The following is an 18,448-nucleotide window of genomic DNA, read 5'->3' on the forward strand; positions in this document are numbered from 1 at the left end:
GTAGGAGGACAGATGAGTCTTAAGGAGGAGAGAGGAGGAGGACAAAGTGGCCTGAGGAAGGAGGATGGATAAGGACAAAGTGGTCTGGAGGAGAAGAGAAAAGAGAGGCCTGGAGGATGGAGGAGGACAGAGGGGTCTAGAGGAGGACAGAGGGCTCTGAAGAAGAAAGATGGAGGAGGAAAGAGGGGTCTGCTGGAGAAGTATGGAGGAGGACACATGGGCCTGGAGAAAGAGACAGTTGTCAGGAGGAGGACGATGGAGGAGTAAAGAGGGGTCTGAAGGAGGATGGAAGAAGACAGAGGGGTCTGAAGGAGAAGAGAAAAAAATGGTATTGAGGAGGAGGAGGACGACAGAGGAGTCAGAAGGAAGACGGAGGAGCAAAGATGGTCTGGAGAAGGAGGACATAGGGGTCTGGAGCAGTAGGATGGAGGAGGACAGAGGGGTCTGGAGGAGGAGAATGAAGGAGGACAAAGGAGAATGGAGGAGGAGGACAGAGGGGTCTGGAGGAGGGGGAGGACAGAGGGGTCTGAAGGAGAGGGATAGAGGAAGACAGTGCAGGGGTGGGATTTAGCTGATCTGAGAAGAAACAGTGTGTGGCAGTATTATTATAATGGGTACAATGTGTGTCAGGGTTCTTTTCAGGGGGCACAGTGTTTGGCAGTGTTATATTAATTATTTTTTTCATGTAGAGGATGAGGATCTGCTGGCAAAGTGAGGAGCCAACATTGTCCTGACGTCATACTCTGCAGAGAAGATGTAGCTGGATGAAGTCCTGGCGTCTGGACCAACAGAGAAGACGTCACTCAGGTCACTGATATAATATTCTATTCTCCTGACTGTCCCATCAGATGTAGTGACTGATATTGTGTATTCTCCTGACTGTCCCATCAGAGCTGTAGTCAATTTTAAGTTCTGCAGGGATGATGGATTATACTGTTCCCCAATCTGTGGCTCTCCAGTTGTAGCAAAACTAAAACTCCCATAATTCCGGAGTTTCTCCAGACATGATGGGAGTTAAAGCTTTACAATAGCTGGAAAGCCACCTAAACTGAGGTGATCAGTCGGGGGTCTCAGCAGTCGGAACGCCACCCAAAAAAATGGGCTGCTTATTCTAAAATGCCCGGGCCTATTTTTGGTCCCAGTCCGGCCCTGCATATATATATATACACCTTGAGGTCTGTCTTATCTTTTCTACTCTATCCTACTATTTTTTGGCACGTAGGGTACGTGCAAAACAAGTAGCTCGTATATATATATACATATAGTGTGAGCCCCCCAATCTCTTTTTCTGTTTCTATTTATTTATCATTAGACACCGTGGAGTTGCAGTTAAAACACAAATCTTTCACACACCCACATGTTTCGCCACTGGTGTGGCTTTATCAAGGAGACAACTGACCAATTACCACATACATAAGTGATGTCACATATAGAGGCCATAGAGGTCCTCACCTTTGAGGGCATTCCAGAGCGACTCTAGAGTATGAACTCTCAAGATCTTAGTATCACAGTGCTGTTATACTAGCATTCTCCTAGACCATCTAATTGCTGATGTAGGTGGCAAATAACATCACTCTCTAAAGCTACGACTTGTGAACAGGAATAGTGATACACACATCTGGAATGGGCCTAAATAATACTCCTAGAATCTCCAAAAATTTCATGGGCCGGTGATCTAGACTCACTTAACCAAATCGCTCAGATCCATCAGTCTTGGTCGTCCAATTTATGACCCGTAGGCATATTCTGTAGATCTCAAAGACTTCAGTGGAACTGTGTTTTTAAATACGTGTGTTCCTCACTTTATATATTAATTTATTCACATTAAAAGTTAAGTATTATATATTTTGTGACACATGCAATATTCAGGTTCTTTTTAACCCCTTAGGGTTATTTAATTGTGGCTTACCATTATATGGCCCACAAAGGGTGCAGGGGGCCTTACTGCCATATGTGGGCACAGAGGGGGCCTAACTACTATATGAAAGCACAGAGAGGGCCCCACTACTGTATAGGAGCATGGGGGTGGGGTAATACTTTATAGGGGCACTATTATTATGTGAGGCAACATTGATGTTACCTCAGTCTTGCCTCAGTTATGTTACCTCAGTCTTGCCAAGCCTTGCTCATCACCCTTGATTCCCCACCCACACCTGGTACTTCCCTATATAAGTCCAGCCCCTCATAAGATCCGAAAGACTATTGCAGTCACGGAGCTAAAGGGGCAACTAAATACTCCAACTCCGCCTGCAGCGGAGTTGTAGTTTCACAACAGCTGGAGGCCCCCTGGTTTTTAGTATACAGTATTAGTTTTTATATGCTCTGGCCCGCCCCCGCCTGCAGCCACACACGGGAGCCGGCCCGGGCACATAAAAAGAAGTATTCCTAATCCTATCCCGGACATCCCTGTGTCCCGAAAAAATCTTTTCGGGACATAAGGATGTCCGCTGATCACTCACCATTCCCCGGCGTCCTCCCGCGATCCTCCTTCGGTCCTTCGCTTCTCCGCCTCTATGGTCGTACGCACGGGACGTCACTGACGTCCCGTGCGTACAACCATAGAGACTCAGGAGGACGCATGCCGGCCAGGGCCTGGTAAGTGACCGCGTCATCTTCTTCAGTATTCCGGTCACCGCTCCTCCGGTCCCGGCACCTACTGCTATGGTCCATAGGCCATAGCAGTAGATGTGACCCCGGGCCGGAGGAGCGGTGACCGGAACACTGTGGGGGCAGCAGTACAGACATACAGCCTCCAGCCGTACACTGTATATGGCTGGAAGCTGTATGTCTGTGGGGTGGGGGGAGCTGCCTACTGGGGGGAGCTGCCTACTATTGTGGGGGGGGGGGAGCTGCCTAATATTGGGGGGGGGGAGCTGCCTAATATTGGGGGGGGGGAGCTGCCTAATATTGTTGGGGGGAACAGCCTAATATTGTTGGGGGGAGCTGCCTGATATTGTGGGGGGGGGGAGCTGCCTAATATTGGGGGGGGGGAGCTGCCTAATATTGTTGGGGGGAGCTGCCTAATATTATTGGGGGGAGCTGCTTAATATTGTGGGGGGGGGAGCTGCCTAATATTGTGGGGGGGAGCTGCCTACAAATGTGGGGGGAGCTGCCTAATATTGTGGGGGAACTGCCTACTATTGTGGGGAACCTGCCTACTATTGTGGGGGAACTGCTGACCTAATGTGGGGGGGAGCTGCCTAAAAATGTGGGGGGAGCTGCCTAATATTGTTGGGGGGAGCTGCCTAATATTGTGTGGGAACTGCCTACTATTGTTGGGGGGAGCTGCCTACTATTGTGGGGAACCTGCCTACTATTGTGGGGGAAATGCTGACCTAATTTGGGAACCTGCCTACTGTTGTGGGGGAGCTGCCTACTATTGCGGGGGAGCTGCCTACTATTGCGGGGGAGCTGCCTACTATTGTGGGGGAGCTGCCTACTATTGTGGGGGAGCTGCCTACTATTGTGGGGGAGCTGCCTACTAACGTGCGGGAACTCCCGACCTAATGTGGGGGAGCTGGCAATCTAATGTGGGGGAATCTAATCTAATCTAATGAGCGGAGCGCTGCATTTTACCAGAAGACGGGGAGAAGTCATTTTCGGTATCGGTTTCGGCCGGACTTTTATTTTTTTTCGGTTTCGTTTCGGTTCTGAAATTTCCATTTCGGTGCACCTCTAATCTACTCCCTCTCAGAGCCTGAACTCAAGGCTCTGAAAGAGTACCTGGACGAGGACCTGAGGAAGGGGTGGGGGCAGGCTCCGCGGTGGGGGCAGTTTTGTCACAACGGACAGGGGAGAGGATGCTATTACACCCGTGTGCATATTTCTCCCGTCAGATGCCCCCCTCCGAGAAGAACTATTACATTGGGAACAAAGAACTACTGGCGATCAAGGATGCCTTCTCCGAGTGGAGACACCTGCTGGAGGAAGCCACCAACCCCATAATCGTACTAACTGATCACAAGAACCTCAAGTTCATCCAAAGTGCTAAGAGACTCTCAGCCAGACAGGCCAGATGGAGCCTATTCTTTTCCCGCTTCAACTTTCTCATTACCTATCGCCCCGGATCAAAAAACGGCAAGGCTGACACCCTCTCCAGAATGTTTTACGAGCCCTCAAAGAGTAACAAGGACCAAAATAACATCTTACCCGAGAGAAGGGTCGTAGGGGCCACCTACTCTAAAGAACTCCTGGGCACAATCAAAGAAGGATACGAAAATGACTCCTTCCTCGCCCACCCCACAGGGAATATCAGCCTTACGTTTAAAAACAGTCATTGGTTTCATCAGGACCTACAACTATATGTACCAGAAATCGCACGGCTTGAAGTGCTCAAACTCAACCATGAATCCAAGCTGGCCAGCCATTTTGGCACAAGAAAGACCCGGGAGGGTAACCCTCCCACCCAATTAGGTATTGTAGTCTTCCCCGGTGGATCCTGGAGTCGAGGATCTTTGCGACCACGTATTCTTCTTCACCCTGTACCCTCTTGGGTGGTGGAGGGGGTGAGTGGCGGCCTGTGAAGGTGTTCTCCACGTATGGCTTGAGGAGTGAGCAATGGAAGACAGGGTGCACCCTAATGGAGTCCGGAAGGTTGAGCCGGAACGTGACCTCGTTGATTTGTGCGGTGATCCGGAACGGACCCATGTATCTTTGGGACAACTTTTTGGAGGGGACCTTCAATCTGAGGTTACTGGTGGACAGCCACACCTTGTCTCCCACATGAAAGCCCGGGGTGGGTTTACAACATCTGTCTGCTCCCTGTTTGATACGCCGCTGGGCGAGCTGAAGGTTGTCTATAATGTTCTTTTGTGCCTCCTGTAGAGTTGTTAGGCGTTTGGCCACTGCTGGGAGGGTGGAGGCGACGGGCAGGTGGGGAATGAACACCGGGTGGGAGCCTGTGTTAGCAAAGAAGGGGCTGTGCTTGGTTGAGCTGTGCTCAGCATTGTTGTAGGTGAACTCGGCCGTGGAGAGATGGTCAAGCCAGTCATCCTGCAGGTGGGAGCTGAAACAGCGTAGGTACTGCTCTAGGGTCTGATTAGTTCTCTCAGTCTGCCCGTTTGACTGAGGGTGGAAAGCGGAGGACAGGTTTACTTTAACCCCAAGCGCCAGGCAGAAGTGCTTCCAGAACTTTGAGGCAAATTGTATGCCTCGGTCGGAGACCACTTCGTCCGGGATCCCATGCAGCCTGAAGACCTCTCTGAGAATTAGATCGGCCGTCTGTTTGGCGGTGGGTATGCCTTTGTAGGGGATGAAATGGGCCATCTTGGTGAGACGGTCAACTACGACCAGGATGGTGTTCATCCCTTTTGAAGGAGAAAGGTCTACCACAAAGTCCATGGAGATTGAGCCCCAGGGGCGGGAGGGAATAGGGAGGGGTTGTAACAGACCCACAGGAGAGGAACAAGGAGTCTTATTGCGGGCACAGACCACGCACGAGGAGATGTACCTCTTGATGTCCTCCTTGTATGTTGGCTACCAGAAGGAGTGGGAGAGAAGCTCCCGAGGATAACTCCTGGGAGCCAGAAGAAAATTTCCACGCTTCCAAACTGGTAAAAGAGTTCCACCAACGGCACCCCGGTAAGCCTGCCCCTGCGGTGCCCGGAGGTCACCTTGGAAGAGGGGGGGAGTACTGTCTGGATTCGAACCCGTGACCAGCCACATCCCAGGCAGTAGCCCTGCTTACTAGGCTACCGTCTTCTCTGGACATTCCTCCCTGAAACGTATTATTTAACCTCAGTCTTGCCAAGCCTTGCTCATCACCCTTGATTCCCTTGACTCAGATGAGCCTGTAGGACTGTTACACTAGTAGTGTGGATAGTGCTAAAGTGTTTTAAGTGGCTAGATGTGTGTGTGTATACACACAGTTTTTTTCATTTCATTTGCAACAAATTCAATTCATTCTAATTATGTTCAGCACAGAAATTCAGTGCAGAAAATCAGCAGCAAATATACCAACAATAGCTTAGGGCTTAGTGCTGGGGTACATGTAACATCTTTGCTGCAGATTCTCTGCACTGAGTTACTGGGCAAAATCTACAGAAATTTTTCTACATGCAATGTTACCTGAATGGTTATACATGATACCAGACAACATATTTCAGTAGTGAAAGTTTCTATAGACAGAAGGAGGGAAGACTGCAAGGAAAGAAATATGGAGGATAAAATACCTGGTTGTTGTTCTGTGTCCTAAAAGAAAAAACAAAATCCTTAGTGTTTCATCTCAATGCAAGAATCAAAGCATCAACTGCGTTGGGCTTCTACTATCCTATCCCGATCCCCTCCAGTCTGTTGGCAGCCACCGGAGGAAGTCAGGAAGCCGAAAACAGCCAAGCCGTCTGTCTTACGCAATTTATGTACCCCCCACCCCATGACATTATTGGATATGGAGCAAACAGTGTGGCCCGCAATCTACGGTGTTTACTTAACTCCAGGAGTATGTAAAACTCCCATTTAAGTCAATGTGGGTTACACAAATTGTTTTTGGTTTCCCGATCACCTCCAGTGGCCACAAACTGGGTTGGAAGGGGTTGGGAGTCATATTAGGGAAAGATGGGACTATAAAAGGAATGGCAAAACAAAACAAAAAAAAAATGATTACATGCACATTTGTGGGGCGAGTGAAGTAAAAAAAAAACTGGTAGGGTGTTCAGTTTTTTTAAATTTAATATGTGGTAAAAATAAATAAATAAATCATTAAGATTAAGGTGATACCAACTTCATATATGTCAAGGGGTTTGAGGTTTTTTATGACAATGAATGAACTTACCTTATCTGGTTCACCTTAAAAAAAAAATTTGATTCAAATATTAAAAAATTTATTTTAATTTTAGACATATTTTAGATAAGCAATAAACAACTTTAAATACAAATTATTTGAATTTATCAGCAAACAGGCAGGGAAAAGATGAAACCTGTTTATTTATGTAACAACATTTGCAGCTATTTTACTACTTTTTTCTAGTTCAGCACAAAATTAAAGAAAAATAAAGTTTAACACTCTAGTTTGGGGACATTATTATAGTAGTTATATTCTTGTATATAGGAGCAGTATTATAGTAGTTATATTCTTGTATATAGGAGCAGTATTATAGTAGTTATATTCTTGTATATAGGAGCAGTATTATAGTAGTTATATTCTTGTATATAGGAGCAGTATTATAGTGGTTATATTCTTGTATATAGGAGCAGTATTATAGTAGTTATATTCTTGTATATAGGAGCAGTATTATAGTAGTTATATTCTTGTATATAGGAGCAGTATTATAGTAGTTATATTCCTGTATATAGGAGGCAGTATTATAGTAGTTATATTCTTGTATATAGGAGCAGTATTATAGAAGTTATATTCTTGTATATAGGAGCAGTATTATAGTAGTTATATTCTTGTATATAGGAGCAGTATTATAGTGGTTATATTCTTGTATATAGGAGCAGTATTATAGTGGTTATATTCTTGTATATAGGAGCAGTATTATAGTAGTTATATTCTTGTATATAGGAGCAGTATTATAGTAGTTATATTCTTGTATATAGGAGCAGTATTATAGTAGTTATATTCCTGTATATAGGAGGCAGTATTATAGTAGTTATATTCTTGTATATAGGAGCAGTATTATAGTAGTTATATTCTTGTATATAGGAGCAGTATGTTTGTAGTTATATTCATGTAAATAGAAGGCAGTATTTTAGTAGTTATATTCTTGTATATTCTTGTATATAGGAGGCAGTATTATAGTATTTATATTCTTGTATATCCACTTAAGGACCTAAGGCGTATGGATACGCCTTGACGTCCTGGTACTTAAGGACCCAGGGCGTATCCATACGCCCGTGGGAATTTCGGTCCCTGCCGGGCGGGGACCGAGGTGACTGCTGATATCAATCAGCAGGCACCCCGTGCACATGCCCAGGGGGGGGGGGGTCATCAGACCCCCACACCCCCCGTCGGCGATCGGCGCAAATCGCAAGTGAATTCACACTTGCAATTTGCGCCGATTCCGGGTCATCCGGGTCTATGGTGATCCGGAATATAAGGGGATCGCGGTTGTCTAAGCATAGGAGTGAGGTGGCAGAGGTGCAACCCCTCCTATCCCTGCTATTACTCTGCTATTGATCGTCAAAGGCGACGAGCAATAGCAGATCGGGGGCGGGGGGGTTAACTTTAGTTTTCCCCGTTCTGCCCACCCACAATAGGCGGGGCAGAACTGGGAAACGAAGGGGACCGAGCGCCGACGTCAACTTACCGATCCGGAGGCTGCGGCGACGGTGATCGGCGGGCGGCGTGACGTGCGTCAGAAGAGGATGGCTCCGGGGATCCTACGGAAGCCGGTAAGTTGATCTGGAGGGCTACAGTCTGAGACTGTGGTCTCTAAACTCTAGCCCTTCAGATGTTGCAAAACTACAACTCCCAGCATGCCCAGACAGCTGTTTGGACATGCTGAAATATGTAGTTTTGCAACAGCTGGAGGGTCACAGTTTGGAGATCACAGTGCAGTGGTCTCTATCTGTAGCCCTCCAGATGTTGCAAAACTGCAAATCCCAGCATGCCCAGACAGCAAACAGCTGTCTCGGCATGCTGGGAATTGTAGTTGGGTACCTCCAGCTGTTGCATAACTGCATGCCCTTCGGTGATTAGTACATTCTGGGAGTTGCAGTTTTGGAACAGCTGGAGGCACACTGGTTGGAACATACTGAGTTAGTTCACAGAACCTAGCTGTTAACTAAAATACAACTGTTGCAAAAGTACAACTCCCAGCATGCACGGTCTGTCAGTGCATGCTGGGAGTTGTAGTTTTGAAACAGCTGGAGGTTTGCCCCCCCCCTCCCCATGTGAATGTACAGGGTACATTCACACGTACAGGTCTACAGTAAATTTCCTGCGTCAAGTTTGGGCTGCAGCAAATTTTTCGCCGCAGCGCAAACTCCTAGTGGGAAACTCGCCGTAACCAGACAGTGCGAAAGTACCCTAAAAACTCTACCACATAATAAAGGGTAAAACACAACATATACACCCCCGTACACTGTCCCCCCCCCCCAATAAAAATTAAAAACGTCTTGTACAGCATTGTTTCCAAAACGGAGCCTCCAGCTGCTGCAAAACAACAACTCCCAGCATTTCTGGACAGCCACTGACTGTCCAGGCATGCTGGGAGTTTAGCAACAGCTGGAGGCATCCTGTTTGGGAATCACTGGCGTAGAATACCCCTATGTCCACCCCTATGCAATCCCTAATTTAGTCCTCAAATGTGCATGGCGCTCTCTCACTTCAGAGCCCTGTCGTATTTCAAGGAAACAGTTTAGGGTCACATATGGGGTATTACCGTACTCGGGAGAAATTGCACTACAAATTTTGGGGGGCTTTTTCTCCTTTTACCCCTGATGAAAAGGAAAAGTTGGGGGCTACACCAGCCTGTTAGTGTAAAAAAATAAAAAAAAATGACACTAAACATGCTGGTGTGGCCCCATACTTTTTATTTTCACAAGCGGTAAAAGGAAAAAAAAGACCCCCAAAATCTCTAACGCAATTTCTCCTGAGTACGGAAATACCCCATATGTAAGCGTAAAATGCTCTGCGGGCGCACAACAAGGCTCAGGAGTGAGAGCGCATCATGTACATTTGAGGCCTAAATTGGTGATTTGCACAGGGGTGGCTGATTTTACAGCGGTTATGACAAACGCAAAAAAATGAATACCCACATGTGACCCCATTTTGGAAACTACACCCCTCATGGAACGTGACAAGGGGTATAATGAGCCTTAACACCCCACAGGTGTATGACAAATTTTCATTAAAGTTGGATGGTAAAATGAGAAAAATTAGGTCAATTTCTCCTATTACCCCTTGTAAAAATGTAAAATTTAGGGAAAAAACTGCATTTTAGTAAAAAAAAAAATTTTTTTTCATTTACACATCCAACTTTAACAAAAAGTCGTCAAACACTTGTGGGTAGTTAAGGCTCACTGTATGCCTTGTTATGTTCCTTGAGGGGTGTAGTTTTCAAAATAGTATGCCATGTGGGTATTTTTTGCTGTTCTGGCACCACAGGGGCTTCCTAAATACGACATGCCCCCAAAAAACCATTTCAGCAAAAGTTACTTTCAAAAAGCCAAATGTGGCTCCTTCTTTTCTGAGCATTGTAATTCGCCAGCAGAGCATTTTACGTCCTAACATGGGGTATTTCCATACTCAGAAGAGATGGGGTTACAAATTGGGGGGGGGGGGCATTTTCTCCCATTACCCTTTGTAAAAATTTTATATTTTGGGGAAAAACTGCACTTTAGTGAAAAAATGTTTTTTTCCATTTACACATCCGATTTTTACGAAAAGTTGTCAAACACCTGTGGGGTGTTAAGGCTAACTGGACCCCTTGTTACGTGCCTTGAGGGATGCAGTTTCCAAAATGGTATGCCATGTGGGGTTTTCTGCTGTTCTGGCACCATAGGGACTTTCTAAATGTGACATGCCCCCCAAAAACCATTTCAGAAAAATTCACTCTCCAAAATCCCATTGTTGCTCCTTCCCTTCTGAGCCCTCTACTGCGCCCGCCGAACACTTGACATGCACATATGAGGTATTTCCTTACTCGAGAGAAATTGGGTTACAAATTTGGGGGGCTTTTTCTCCTATTATCACTTGTAAAAATTCAAAAACTGGGTCTACAAGAACATGCAAGTGTAAAAAATGAAGATTTTGAATTTTCTCCTTCACTTTGCTGCTATTCCTGTGAAACACCTAAAGGGTTAACACACTTACTGAATGTCATTTTGGATACTTTGAGGGGTGCAGTTTTTATAACTGGGTCATTTGTGGGGTATTTCTAATATGAAGGCCCTTCAAATCCACTTCAAAACTGAACTGGTCCCTGAAAAATTCTGATTTTGAAAATTTTGTGAAAAATTGGAAAATTGCTGCTGAAATTTGAAGCCCTCTGGTGTCTTCCAAAAGGAAAAACATGTCAACTTTATGATGTAGTCATAAAGTAGACATATTGTATATGTGAATCAATGTATAATTTATTTGGAATATCCATTTTCCTTATAAGCAGAGAGCTTCAAATTTCAAAAATGCAAAATTTTCAATTTTTTCATCAAATTTTGGAATTTTTCACCAAGAAATGATGATACAAGTATCGACAAAATTTTACCACTAACATAAAGTAGAATATGTCACGAAAAAACAATCTCGGAATCAGAATGAAAGGTAAAAGCATTCCAGAGCATTACATCGCGTCGGTCCCAGCGCTCATAAACGGCCGTGACCCGCGGCTAATACCCCACCGCCGATCGCGGCAATGTGCGGTATTAACCCTTTAGAAGCGGCGGTCAAAGCTGACCGCCGCTTATAAAGCGAGAGTGAAAGTATCCCGGCTAGTCAGTCGGGCTGTTCGGGACCGCCGCGGTGAAATCGAGGCGTCCCGAACAGCATACAGGACACCGGGAGGGCCCTTACCTGCCTCCTCGGTGTCCGATCGACGAATGACTGCTCCGTGCCTGAGATCCAGGCAGGAGCAGTCAAGCGCCGATAACACTGATCACAGGTGTGTTAATACACACCAGTGATCAGCATGAGAGATCAGTGTGAGCAGTGTTATATGTCCCTATGGGATAATAATGATCAGTATAAGAGATCAGTGTGTGCAGTGTTATAGGTCCCTATGGGAGCTATAACACTGCAAAAAAAAGTAAAAAAAAAAAGTGTTAATAAAGGTCATTTAACCCCATGCCTAATAAAAGTTTGAATCACCCCCCTTTTCCCATAAAAAAAATAAAACAGTGTAAATAAAAATAAACATATGTGATATCGCCGCGTGCGTAAATGTCCGAACTATAAAAATATATTGTTAATTGAACTGCACAGTCAATGGAGTACGCGCAAAAAAATTCCAAAGGCAAAAAAAGGGTATTTTGGTCACTTTTTATACCATTAAAAAAATGAATAAAAAGTGATCAAAAAGTCCGATCAAAACAAAAATCGTACCGATAAAAACTTCAGATCACGGCGCAAAAAATGAGCTCTCATACCGCCCTGTACGTGGAAAAATAAAAAAGTTATAGGGGTCAGAAGAGGACATTTTTAAACGTATACATTTTCCTGCATGTAGTTATGATTTTTTCCAGAAGTGCGACAAAATCAAACCTATATAAGTAGGGGATCATTTTAACCGTATGGACCTACAGAATAATAAGGTGTAATTTTTACCGAAATATGCACTGGCGTTTTTTCTTTGATTTTGTCGCACAATGATTTTTTTTTTCCGTTTCGTCGTGAATTTTTGGGTAAAATGACTGATGTCACTGCAAAGTAGAATTGGTGACTCAAAAAATAATCCATAATATGGATTTTTAGGTGGAAAATTGAAAGGGTTATGATTTTTAAAAGGTAAGGAGGAAAAAACGAAAGTGCAAAAAGTCCTTAAGGGGTTAAAGGGGTATTCCAGGCCAAAACTTTTTTTTATATATCAACTGGCTCCGGAAAGTTAAACAGATTTGTAAATTACTTCTATTAAAAAATCTTAATCCTTCCAATAGTTATTAGCTTCTGAAATTTTCTGTCTAACTGCTCAATGATGATGTCACGTCCCGGGAGCTGTGCATGATGGGAGAATATCCCCATAAGAACTGCACACCTCCCGGGACGTGAGTCATCAGAAAGCAGTTAGACAGAAAACAGCAACTCAACTTCAGAAGCTAATAACTATTGGAAGGATTAAGATTTTTTAATAGAAGTAATTTACAAATCTGTTTAACTTTCCGGAGCCAGTTGATATATAAAAAAAAGTTTTGGCCTGGAATACCCCTTTAAGGTATATTTGGACTGGGTCCTTAAGGGGATATGGGAGGCAGTATTGGTTGGAGGCCGGAAGAAGCTTCACTCAGAAGCGATACGGTCGTTGCACTCCACAGCCCTGCGTTCCTGCTGAGACCCCCCTTGTAACCTGCTGTCATCTTCTGCTGCAAGCACTGAATAAAGAAGATTTTATTGCTGAAAGGGTGAGTCGTCCGTCTGCTTCATTTCTCACTGTTAGTAGAGAGTCTATTCATGCAACATCAGACGTAGATGCTCCCCCAGCACTCACTACAGCAGGATACTCCCACACCCGACAGTCCGGACAGGAATAGACTCAGCCATATACGAGTAGACAGTGTCTGGTGCCTTCTCTCTGTTCACATTATAGTAGTTATATTCTTGTATATAGGAGGCAGTATTACAGTAGTTATATTCTTGTATATAGGAGCAATATTATAGTAGTTATATTCTTGTATATAGGAGCAGTATTATAGTAGTTATCTTCCTGTATATAGTAGCAGTATTATAGTAGTTATAGTCTTGTATATAGGAGCAGTATTATAGTAGTTATATTCTTGTATATAGGGACAGTATTATAGTAGTTATATTCTTGTATATAGCAGCAGTATTATAGTAGTTATATTCTTGTATATAGCAGCAGTATTATAGTAGTTATATTCTTGTATATAGGAGCAGTATTATAGTAGTTATATTCTTGTATATAGGGAGCAGTATTATAGTAGTTATATTCTTGTATATAGGAGCAGTATTATAGTAGTTATATTCTTGTCTATAGGAGCAGTATTATAGTAGTTATATTCTTGTATATAGGGGGCAGTATTATAGTAGTTATATTCTTGTACATAGGAGGCAGTATTATAGTAGTTATATTCTTGTATATAGGAGCAGTATTATAGTAGTTATATTCTTGTTATAGGAGGACTCTGGTAGTGGATCCTCTGTGCCAGAGAGGCGACTCAACCCTTCTTGCGGCTGAGACTGGCGCGGGACACAAGGACAAGGCAAAGGCAAGGTCAGACGTAGCAGAAGGTCAGGGCAGGTGGCAACGGTTCGTAGTCAGGGGCAACAGCAAGGGTCTGGATACACGGGCAATGGCTCACAAAAACGCTTTCACTGGCACAAGGGCAACAAGATCCGGCAAGGGCAGGAAGGGGAAGAGGGTTTTTATGTAAAATGGGAGTGATTACACTGATTGGGCCAGGCACCAATTAGTGGTGCACTGGCCCTTTAAATTTCAGAGAGCCGGTGTGCGTGGACCCTAGAGAGCGGGGCTGCGCGCGCCAGGACTGAACCGAAGGAGGACGGGGCAGGTGAGAGGATCGGGATGCGACCTGCGGGCGGGCACGTCCAGCCACACGGATCGCATCCCCCCGGGGACACTAGAGCAGCGCTCCCGGACAGAGGGTCTGACCAGGGCGCTGCACACAGAAGAATGCCGCGAGCGCTCCGGGGAGGGACAGGGACCCGGCGCGCTCGGCGTTACAGTACCCCTCCCCCCTTTGATCTCCCCCTCCTTTTGGAGCCCAGGAATCTGCGGACGAGCTCTTTGTCAAGAATGTTGGCCTCAGGTTCCCAGGACCTCTCTTCTGGATCACAATTCTCCCGATCAATTAAAAAAAATCTTTTGCCTCGGACGACCTTGGAGGCGAGGATCTCCTTGACAGAGAAGACATTAGAGGAGCCAGAGACAGGAGTAGGAACAGTGACCTTGGGAGAATAACGGTTAAGTACGAGAGGTTTAAGAAGAGAAACATGGAAAGAGTTGGGAATACGAAGAGAAGAGGGAAGATGAAGTTGGTAGGAGACGGGATTGATTAGTTTTTTGATTTTGAAAGGTCCAAGAAAACGAGGACCTAGCTTGTAGCTAGGCACATGGAAACGAATGTACCTAGCTGAAAGCCACACTTTGTCACCAGGGGCAAAAACAGGAGGAGGTCTTCTCCTCTTATCGGCATGTTTCTTCATGCGAGATGAGGCCAGCAAAAGAGAATTACGAGTCTCACTCCAGATGGAGTCAATTCATCCACAGCAGGAACTCCAGAGGAAGAGGGAATAGGGAGGGGGGGATCGGGTGACGGCCGTACACCACAAAAAATGGGGACTTGGAAGAAGACTCAGAATTAGGGATCGACCGATATCGTTTTTTTAGGGCCGATACCGATAATCTGTGGAGGTTAGGGCCGATAGCCGATAACTTTTATACCGATGTTCCGGTATAAGTTATCGGCTATTTACCACACACACACACACCGCTGCAGATCATTGATTTAAAGTGGGCGCTTTAAATCAATGAACTGCAGCGGCTTTTGCGCACCGCTCCGCGCCCCCTACCGCCCCACTGTGCCGCGTCACACCCCCCATCGCACCGCCCTGCCCCGGCCCCATTGCCTCCCCCCATCCCCGGTTTTATAATTACCTGTGCCCGGGTCCACTCTACATCTGGCTCCAGTGGCGTCCTCCTGAGCTGTCACCGTCGCGTCACGTCAGTCGTCATTGCGCACAGCGTAACGCAGCAGGAGCCAGTAGTAGCGTTGCCCCGGGAACAGGTAATTATAAAACCGGGGATGGGGGAGGCAATGGGGCCGGGGCGGTGCGGTGTGGGGGGGGGCGGTCGCGGTGCGGGGCATTATCGTCAAGGTAATTGCCGATACCGATAATGCACAAAATCGTGATCATCGGCCAATAATATCGGCCAAACCGATAATCAGTCGATCCCTACTCAGAATCTTTCTAAAATTGTATGAAAATTCGGCCCAGGGCAAAAGATCCACCCAGTCATCATGACGGGAGGAGACAAAATGATGCAAGTAGTCACCGATTACAGTATTTATCGGGGTATACCACGCACCGGCCTATAACACGCACCCTCATTTTACCAAGGATATTTGGGTAAAAAAAGTTTTTTACCCAAATATCCATGGTAAAATGAGGGTGCGTGTGTGCGCATGTATACCCCGATACACCCCCAGGAAAGGCAGGGGGAGAGAGGCCGTCGCTGCCCGCTTCTCTCCCCCGGCCTTTCCTGGGGTCTAGAGCCCTGCTGCCAGCCCTTCTCTCCCCCTGGCTATCGGCGCCGCTGCCCGTTCTGTCCCCCTGACTATCGGTACCGGCGCCCCATTGCCGGCGCCGATAGCAAGGGGGAGAGAAGCGGTGCCGACAGCCAGGGGGAGAGAAGGGGCAGCAGCACCCATTGCCGGCGCCGCTGCCCCGTTACCTCCCCCCATCCCCGGTGGCATAATTACCTGGGTCGGGTCCGCGCTGCAGCAGGCCTCCGGCGTGCGTCCCCTGCGTCGTTGCTATGCACGGCGCGACGCACTGACGTCATGCGCCGTGCAGCGCATAGCAACGACGAAGGGGACGCACGCCGGAGGCCTGCAGCAGCGTGGACCCGACCCAGGTAATTATGCCACCGGGGATGGGGGGAGGCAACGGGGCAGCGGCGCCGGCAATGGGTGCCGCTGCCCCTTCTCTCCCCCTGGCTATCGGCGCCGGTACCGATAGTCAGGGGGACAGAACGGGCAGCGGCGCCGATAGCCAGGGGGTGAGAAGGGCCGGCAGCACGGCTCTAGACCCCATGGAAGGCAGAGGGAGAGAAGCGGCCAGCGACTGCCTCTCTCCCCCTGCCTTTCCTGGGGCGGTATCGGCGTATAACACGCACATAGACTTTAGGCTAAAAATTTTTGCCTAAAAAGTGCGTGTTATACGCCGATAAATACGGTATTTGATTTACTCTTTCCACTTGACCGTTGGATTGAGGGTGGTAAGCAGAAGAAAAATTTTATTTGATTTTTAATTGACTACATAGCGCTCTCCAAAATTTGGAAACAAATTGGACGCCTCTGTCAGAGACGATGTGCGTGGGAAGCCCATGGAGGCGAAAAATATTAAGAAAAAAACGTTTCGCCAGTTGAGGTGCAGTAGGCAGACCAGGCAGAGGGACAAAATGAGCCATTTTAGAAGAACGATCAACGACCACCCAAATGACTGTATTGCCGTCAGACGATGGAAGGTCAGTAGCTATATGAGACCATGGCTGTTCAGGCACAGGCAGAGGAAGAAGACGACCTGCAGGTTTCTGGCGTGAGGTTTTGTCACGGGCACAAACGGTGCAAGCCCCAACGAAATCAGTCACATCCTTCTCCAGGGAAGACCACCAATAGTTTCTGGAAATTAACTGCACAGACTTCTTGACACCAGCATGTCCAGCCAAATGAGAGGAGTGACCCCATTTAAAGATTTTGAGCCGAAGCGTGGAGGTACGAAGGTCTTTCCTGGAGTAATTTGCACAAGGGTGATAGGAGCAGAGGAGATAAGGCACTCAGGAGGAATAATGTGCTGAGGAAGAGCTTCAGATTCGGAGACATCGGTGGAACGTGATAGAGCATCAGCCCTGACATTTATGTCGGCAGGACGAAAATGTATTTCAAAATTGAAGCGGGCAAAAAACAATGACAATCTAGCTTGGCGTGGATTTAATCGCTGTGCAGATTGAAGATATGACAAGTTTTTATGGTCCGTATAGATGATGGGGTGAAGGGATCCTTCCAAGAGATGGCTCCACTCCTCAAGTGCCAACTTGATGGCCAAGAGTTCACGGTTGCCAATCGAGTAATTTTTCTCTGCAGGAGAAGGTTTTGGAGAAAAAAACGCAGGTGAGGGTCTTTCCCGTTGCGTTTTTTTTTTTATTATTAAAATTGCACCAGCTCTGACAGATGAGGCATCAACTTTGAGGATAAAGGGCTTCAATGGATCTGGCCTAGACAGTACAGGAGCAGAGGCAAAGGCAGTTTTGAGGTGGTTAAAGGCTTCCTCCGCCTGCGGTGGCCAGGATTTCGAATTAGCATTTTTCTTGGTCAATGCTACAACAGGAGCAACGATGGTGGAGAAGTGGGGAATGAATTGACGGTAATAATTAGCAAATCCGAGAAAACGTTGGATAGCTCGCAGACCAGTGGGGCGTGGCCAATATAACACCGCAGATAGCTTTAGAGATAATCCGTAAATAGGTTCCTCTCAAGAAGGCGCTTCTTGAGAGGAACCTATTTACGGATTATCTCTATTGCTACTTACCGGACTGACGAGCGTCTCACCGGGCTTGCTCCTCGTGGCAGCGGTTTCCCACTACCTTCCACACACTGATGCTACTGCAGGTGTTGTGCTCTGAGCGCAACACCAAGGGGTAAGAACCCATCTTTATGTCAACTCCTATCATTGTTTAACGGTCCTCACTAGGGGCGCACCTTCTGTGTTTTTTTCGTTTGTATTATTATTACCGCAGATAGTTTGTAAGGTCCATTTGAAGGCCCTGACCGGACACTATGTATCCCAGGAAGGGTAGACTGCTGCGTTCAAAGAGACATTTTTCAATTTTGGCATAAAGATGATTTTTGCGTAGGCGCTGAAGCACTTGACGGACATGGAGGCGGTGTTCCTCTAGGTTGGAGGAAAAATGAGGATGTCCTCAAGATAGACTACAACACAGAAATGCAGCATGTCCAGAAAAATCTCATTGACAAAGTCCTGAAAGACTGCAGGGGCGTTGCAAAGCCCAAAGGGCATGACAAGATACTTTGTGTCCATCTCTAGCATTGAACGCGGTTTTCCATTCGTCACCTTCTCAAATACGGATGAGATTAT

General features: G+C 46.4%; 1 long non-coding RNA gene across 1 annotated transcript in view; it reads right to left on the minus strand.

Moving 5' to 3' along the window:
- The window catches only part of LOC130277268 (uncharacterized), a 50,109-nt gene extending 43,918 nt beyond the window's left edge, over positions 1-6,191 (minus strand). Inside the window, exon 1 of the long non-coding RNA XR_008845416.1 lies at positions 6,171-6,191. This is a non-coding gene — a long non-coding RNA (uncharacterized LOC130277268). The remainder of the gene's footprint in view (positions 1-6,170) is intronic.
- Between the last annotated feature and the right edge of the window lie 12,257 nt (positions 6,192-18,448).

Source organism: Hyla sarda, chromosome 6, assembly GCF_029499605.1.
Source record: "Hyla sarda isolate aHylSar1 chromosome 6, aHylSar1.hap1, whole genome shotgun sequence".
Lineage (NCBI taxonomy): Eukaryota > Metazoa > Chordata > Amphibia > Anura > Hylidae > Hyla > Hyla sarda.